This window comes from Pelophylax lessonae, assembly GCF_965119305.1.
Source record: "Pelophylax lessonae genome assembly, chromosome: 1".
In the NCBI taxonomy this organism is placed as follows: domain Eukaryota; kingdom Metazoa; phylum Chordata; class Amphibia; order Anura; family Ranidae; genus Pelophylax; species Pelophylax lessonae.
In genome coordinates, this window is record NC_138768.1 from 874606849 (window position 1) to 874614633 (window position 7785).

The following is a 7785-nucleotide window of genomic DNA, read 5'->3' on the forward strand; positions in this document are numbered from 1 at the left end:
CTTAATACCAGGATTCTTTATTGAATTAATTAACACCCCCTTTGTTTGGGGGGCTATAACATAGTTCCTTATATTTGAAGGAGTAACCTCAAGTATAATAATTGCAGTCATTCTTAACACTTGGTGCCACACTTGAATTTAGAGTATATTGAGGTTATTCAATTATCAAGAAATCAAGGGGACACAATTTAGAAATGTATGGCATGCAGAATTTAGGGGTCATTTGAAACCAGTCCCTATATTTACGCAAATTGAAGTGTAATCAGGCATATGGAGCGCACATACCCCTCCCCCTGTTCAGCCAGGCATCTCCCCTCTTGATAGCTATGATGTTAGCTAGGCTGTTGTTTTTCCCCTCGGTTACAAGTGGATCATAGTGGCACACCTATACAATTATGCAGCCATATATGCTGTCACATTCGGGGCGCAGTGTATTCCTCCAGCCGATAGGTGGCAGCACAGCAACAGACAAAGGCGGGCCTTACACTGCGTCTCAGCCCCGGAAGTGACGCGACACGGGTCCCGGAGCGCAGAGTGGATGGCGTGCTTTCCGGGACCCGGAAGTAACATACATTGCAGGAAATGTGCTGTCCAGAGAGCAGCAGTGAATGTTTTCCCATGAGGGGTCACAATCATGCTAATACCAGGGTCGCTTGAGCAAAGAGGACGGAGGAACATGACTGCATGTCACCATCAAGGAGATCTGAGTGGGGTATGTTCCAAATATACTTAACCCATTAAAATACACTTAACCCATCAATCTGCCCACCAACAAGTGCTCATTCCAACTAGAGCATATATATATTGCTATGATAATAATAATTTCAATGCATATAACAGTTTGCTGTTTTTTTTTTGGGGTTTTTCTTTTCTGGTCTGCATCTTATGATCTAATGCATGTGTAAAGGGTTAATGTTCATCTAAGGCGGACAGGGCCATTTTTTGAGGCACTGGATGGTCCCGCCCACTCCCTCTGGGTGGAGGGAGATACAAAAGGATCACTCATCTAAGCAGGGCTAGGTGTTATAAGGCCAACATCCCTGGAAAAATTGTTGAAAAGAAAAACCCCCCTGAAGGGAATGGGACTTTTGAGGCCGAAATAACACCAAATAATGAATTAAAACATGTATTTATTAAGTAGACATAAAATCAACTGCATAGAAAAAATAACAAATATGAAGTGCAGACACATAACATGATAAAATACTTGTCAGATCAGACAAGAATAGGGTGAAGCACAGACTTCTATAGGACACCCATCACCCTACGCGTTGCGGGAAACCCTTCATCAGGGGTGTGAGTGATGAAGTCCAAAGTGCTGAAGTATATGTATTTCTGAAATAGAAAATACACAGTAATAGTATACAGGCAAAATGTATATAACCAAAAAGGTTTTTGAAAAATACATAATATGCCAGAAAACAAAATATCAATTATCACAATTCTGCAATATTGTAAACGTGAAAATAAGTTCAAAATGAATAACGTACCCTGAAGAAATGACCAAATCAAGTTGGAGAAAAAATATCGAAGAAAGTCGACTGAGGGGGAGTAGAAAGAGCGTCAGATGTGGAGATAAAAGAAAGGTGGCCAAAAATGTCTCCAAACACAAGTCCCTAGAGAGTCCATGTATGAGATAAAGATGGATGTATCAACAAGGAAATGGTATCTATGGAAATCTTATATGTTTAAAAAAAGAGATGTATACAGGTATATGAAACCTGTAGTGCACCAAAATACCTGTCATGCAGGGGTCAGTAGGCTCACTTGCATCAAATTACTGATATTAAGTAAATGTGGGTATATGAGACTGAAGCAATCGTATTCAAGCCCAGCAGCAAGAAGCAGTATTAAATCATGGCCGTAGGTCAGTTCCTGAAGAAAGTACAGATGATCGGATCCTGAAAGCCCAGGTATTACACACATGAGCTGCAGGAAAACAATCATGAACATATGTATAAGCAAAAATGTATGCAATATACTGCCTCTAACACTACAACATGACGCTGCTTGGTGCTAATGAAGGCAAGCGATGCAGGCAATGAAAGATGTCCGGGCTAGGTTTCCATATAGATAAATAGAGAGAAGCATTACCTTAACAGGAGAAGAAATCTTGGAGACGCTGTCTAGGTCCAAGTGACCAGCTGACTGGTTAGACATGGAGACTCTAACAAGGCCGCCAACAGCCAGGACGCACGCCGCGCCAACCAATCACCACACGGCATGTGCGTGGCAGAGCGGCCAATAAGGAAACCCGCAGGCTGTGGAGCGCATGGCGCCGCCCCCAGCAAGGTAGGGGCCGCGTCATGGGCTCCACGGTCTCCGACGCAAAGACCAGGTCACATGGGCGGCGCTAAGGAAAAGAGCCGCCCAGTCAACACTGGAAAACAGGGGGAAAAAGTGAAACAAAAGACAGAGTGCGACCAGTGCGCCATCTATCGATCGATTACAAGACCCCCCTGGGTGCGCCGGGTGAAGACAATGTGTAAACCCCCTGAAAGAGGCTAGAAACATAAGAAAAAGTGAATGAGGGGAAAAAAAAAAAGAAGAAAAGAGAAAAAGAGGAGGGAAGGGGGCGAAGAGAAAACAGAAATAATGAGAAGTAATTATATGGAAATGAAAATAAGAGTAAAAATAAATGTGGAAATGAATGGATGAAAATGGAAATGAAAATAAATATAAAAATTAAATAAAAATAAATATAAAAATAAAAATAAATGTAAAAATAAAAAATAATAAAATATAAATTATAAAAATGAAATGCGTTGGGAGAAAAAAAACCACAACGTGAGGTGAAGAAAGAGAAGAGCCAATTACTTATTGAACCATCCTCCAGAGGAAAAGCCCTCCAGGAATGGACGGAAACTTAGGACTTCATTAAGGCCAGGGGGGGAGGTGGCCTCCAAGGCCATGATCCAGCGCGCCTCATGCTAGAGCAGGGTCTTGTCCCAATCACCACCCCGCGGGCTGGGATGAATGCGGTCCAATGCCAGAAACCTCACTGGAGGAAACAATTTGTGGTGGACATCCCTAACATGTCTGCCCAAAGGGAAGTTGGAGTTGCTACTCTTCATAGTATACGTGTGTTTATATATTCTCCTCCACAGTTCCTGCTTCGTCTTTCCGACGTAAAAACAGCCACAGGGGCACGACAACAGATAAACCACACCGACGGTCTGACAGTTAACATAGTGTTTTGGTCTGAAGATCTTACCGTTTGGAAGTTTAAAATTAGATTGTGTGTTAATGTATTGGCAATAAGGGCATCCTCCGCATTTGTATGTACCAAATCTCTTGCAAGGATCTTTTCTAAATTTCCCTTTGAATTCACTTGAAGTTAGAATATCACAAAGTGATTTAGACTTTTTATATGAAATAGAGGGGATAGAGGCAAGAAAAGGTTTCAAAGTCGGATCGATTTGGAGGATGTGCCAATGTTTATTTAAGAATTTTTGAACTTCCTGATGTTGTTGTGTATAGCGTGTAATGATACGTAATTGTTCTTGTTGTGTGGAATCGGCTTTGGGCTTTTTTTCTTTTTCGTTATAGAGCAACTGATGTCGAGATTTACTAAAGGCCTTTTTGAAAGCCTTTTTAAGGCAAGTGTTGGAATAGCCTCTCCCCAGGAGCCTATTCCTCAATTGGAGGGCCTCTTGTAGAAAAAAGTTGGTCTGTGGAACAATTGCATCTTAGACGCAAATATTGCCCAAAGGGGATGGACCAAATAAGAGGAACAGGATGTGAACTGTTGGCGTGAAGAATAAGATTCCCAGCCGTGGGTTTCCAAAACAAGGTGCTGGACAGTTTCCCATCAGATTCCTTGATGATAGTGACATCAAGAAATGTGATGGTGGACGGGCTAAAGGTGTAAGTGAATTTGAGATTCCAAGAATTCGAATTCATGTTAGACAAAAGATCGTGTAGAAGCTCAAAAGGTCCATCCCACACCATCAGGATGTCGTCGATGTAGCGGTGCCAGCTCATGATGTGAGCAGTGAATATAGCAAGGGTATCTTCATGAAGAAGAAAACTTTCCCACTCCCCCAGGTAAAAATTGGCGTAGGATGGGGCACAACAAGTGCCCATCGCTACGCCTTGTACCTGGAGGAAGTGGGAACCATCAAATGAAAAAATATTATGCGTTAAAATGTACTCGAGTGAAGAAACAATGAAAGAACAAAGATCATTGGATTTCTTGTGTTTTTGCAGTAATATATGTTTGATGGCAGCGAGACCCTGATGGTGTGGGATGGAGCTATATAGAGCCTCTACATCAATGGCTACAAGTAAGGCCGTGGAGGGTACATGTAGACCATCCAAAATTTGTAGTAAATGTATAGTGTCCTTGATGTAGGATGGTATACATGTCACAAAAGACCTCAGCTGCTCGTCGATAAAGCGGCTGAGGTTTTCCGATATACCTCCACTGCCGGACACAATGGGACGACCTGGAGAGTTCTTTTTGTCCTTGTAAACCTTTGGAAGGCAATACAAGGTGGGTATTTTGGGGTGTGTCGTGCGAATAAATTCCCATGTTTGTTTGCTTATAGTGTTGTTAAGATAAGCCATATCTACCAGCAAATAAAATTTGTTAAATTTAGTTATAACTGACTTAGAGATGGGTTTATACCAGTCTTTGTTGCATAGGATTTTAGTGCACATGGCTCGATATTGTTCATTGTGCATGACTACAATATTACCCCCTTTGCCAGCAGGTTTTATTGTTAGATGGTGTTGGCTGGTGAGAGTGTTCAAGGCTTCTTGTTCGTCAGAAGAAAGGTTTGTGATGTTGGAAGTGATCCTTAACCTCTGAATATCAGATGTAGTGGCAGCAAGAAAAGCACCCAAATTGTGATTGTTGTATGGGGAGGGAAATTTATTAGACTTTTTTTAGAGTAGTATTAGTAACGTCAGGGGAAGGGTCTTTGTCAAGATGTTCCTCCAGAAGAGCCTCGATGTCGATTTTATCTATGAGATTTTCATCACCTTGCTCCTCAAGAAAGGGTGAGTAAATCATTGAGGGCTTTTTGTGTGGCGGAGTCCTCAGGACTATGAGAGAATTTTTTCGAATGCAAGCTTTTCAAAATCAGTCTGCGAGCAAAAAGCTGTATGTCCTTAATCAACTCGAACTTGTTGAGGTGTGATTCAGGGCAGAAGCTGAGAACTTTCGAAAGTAAGGTGGTTTCATAGATGGAAAGTGTGTAGTCAGACAAATTAACAATGTCTAATTTGGTTACATAGTCTGAAGTGTTGTTAGTAGAAGATTGTGGGGTGGGTATGCAAAGAGATCCATCAGGAAGGGAAACTGAAGTGCTATCATGGGGACATAGTCAGTGTTCCTCCTGAGTGGACAAATTAGAATTTGTGTTAGTGTTTAATAACGTGGAAGATGTTGATACAGAGTTGGAGAACATAGAGTAAACTTGCCCAGAGGGGCCACCACGTGTACTGTCAGATGTTACAGTGCTTATACCATCATCTGTATTGACAACAGAAGTAGGTGTCCTCAAGTGAGAGAGGGAGGGGGGCTGAACCGATGCAATTGAAGCTACTATATATATTTTTGATCTGCTACTGATAAGACCAGCTCTGAGGAAGGGGGCTTGACTCCCGAAATGCATTAGCGGTCCTGACTTCAAGGACATGTTCCAGTTCGTGTATGGGGGATTCTTGTAACACGATTTTATTATCTTCATGTCTGTGAGTATGCATTTGGCATTTTATTAAAATTATACAAACAGTGACCACAGGTAATGCACTAGGTGTTTGGGCCTCCTTTCTCTCTTTTTGTTATGTACCACAGTATTCCTGCAAGCCAGCCAGCCATAACAGGGTGTCACCAAGCCAGCCAGCCAGTGCCACCACAGTGTTCCTGCAAGCCAGCCACCCAGAACAGGGTGACGCCAGCCAGCTACCACAGTGTTCCGGCAAGCAAGCCACCCACAACAGGGTGACACCAAGCCAGCCACACTGCCAGGCGTCAGCCACCAACCCACAACAGAGTGCCAGTGCCAGCATCAGCAGCAACTTCAGCTTCAGCAAGCCATTTCTTTAATCTTTTTTGTGTCTTTCAAGTTGAAATGAATATGGATGAGGAGAGAAAGAGAAAGTGTGGTCTGGGACTATTTCTCATCTCAACCTTCTCCAGGAAAAGCAGCAGTGTGCAACACATGTACAAACAACATACGCATGGGATCAGTTACTGTAAAAAACAAAAATACCTCAAATCTTTGGGCCCATCTAAGAGTTCATCATATTGAATTGTATCATGCAGCACAGAAAAAACAAAATGAATATCAATGTGATTTTGAAATACCTCCTCCACTATCCCAGGCAACAATAAGAGATATGTTTGTGAAAAAAAAAACAGATGTCACTGTCTACATTCAGATGGAATATCCCAACTGCTGGACAGAGTAATCACAGAGATGATTGCCACTGATAACCAGCCATTTACAATGATGTCTGACTCAGGGTTTAAGCGGTTGATGTAGATGCTTGAGCTAAACTACACACTGAAGAGTGAGAAGTATTATTGAACTGAAATGCTGGCAAAGCTACACCAAAAGGTAGTTGACAAAGTAAAGGCTATGCTGCAACCAGAGAATGCTGGCAACTCACTCTCATTCACGATGGACTGCTGGTCACAAACAGAGTCAGTACTCATTCTTACATGCCACTTCATTGACAGCGGATGGACAAAAAGGCAATTGGTGTTGAATACAAAAGTGATGCAAGGATCCCACACAGCTGAGTACAGTAGAGCAATGTTTCTAGGCATGCTTGAAGAATGGGGAATCAACAAAGACCAAGTGATGCTTGTGCAACTTAGAGACAGTGGAGCAAACATGCCTAAAGGAATGAAGCTTGCTGATACGTCAGACCTCTGTGTCATCATGGCACACAACACCCTCCAACTTTCAAATGATGGTCTGTTAGGCCAAAGAGCTTTGATTGATATATGTTTTGAGAAGCATAAAGAGATTAAACATGTTGTGCTTTCAAGTCTTTTGAATCCTCGATACAAGAACCATGCTTTCTCTTCTGATGATGTATTGGCTTTGAATCCTCGATACAAGAACCATGCTTTCTCTTCTAATGATGTATTGGCTAAGGCGAAACAATGGCTGACAGAAGATATGGAGGTGCAGGAGGTTCGTGCCAAAAAGAAAATTCCAGAACACTACTTTTATGAAGAGCAGCATGCTGAAAAAACAGAAAAATGTCCAAAAATATACAGTCAGGTCCATAAATATTGGGACATCTACACAATTCTAATCTTTTTGGCTCTATACATGACCACAATGGATTTCAAATGAAACAAACAAGATGTGCTTTAACTGCAGGCTTTCAGCTTTAATTTGAGGGTATTTACATCCAAATCAGGTGAATGGTGTAGGAATTACAACAGTTTGTATATGTGCCTTCCACTTTTTAAAGGGACCAAAAGTAATGGGACAGAGTAACAATCATAAATCAAACTTTCACTTTTTAATACTTGGTTGCAAATCCTTTGCAGTCAATTACAGCCTGAAGTCTGGAACGCATAGACATCACCAGATGCTGGGTTTCATCCCTGGTGATGCTCTGCCAGGTCTATACTGCAACTGTCTTCAGCTCCTGCTTGTTCTTGGGGCATTTTCCCTTCGGTTTGTCTTCAGCAAGTGAACTGCATGCTCAATCAGATTCAGGTCAGGTGATTGACTTAGCCATTGCATAACATTCCACTTCTTTCCCTTAAAAAACTCTTTGGTTGCTTTCGCAGTATGCTTCGGGTCATTGTCC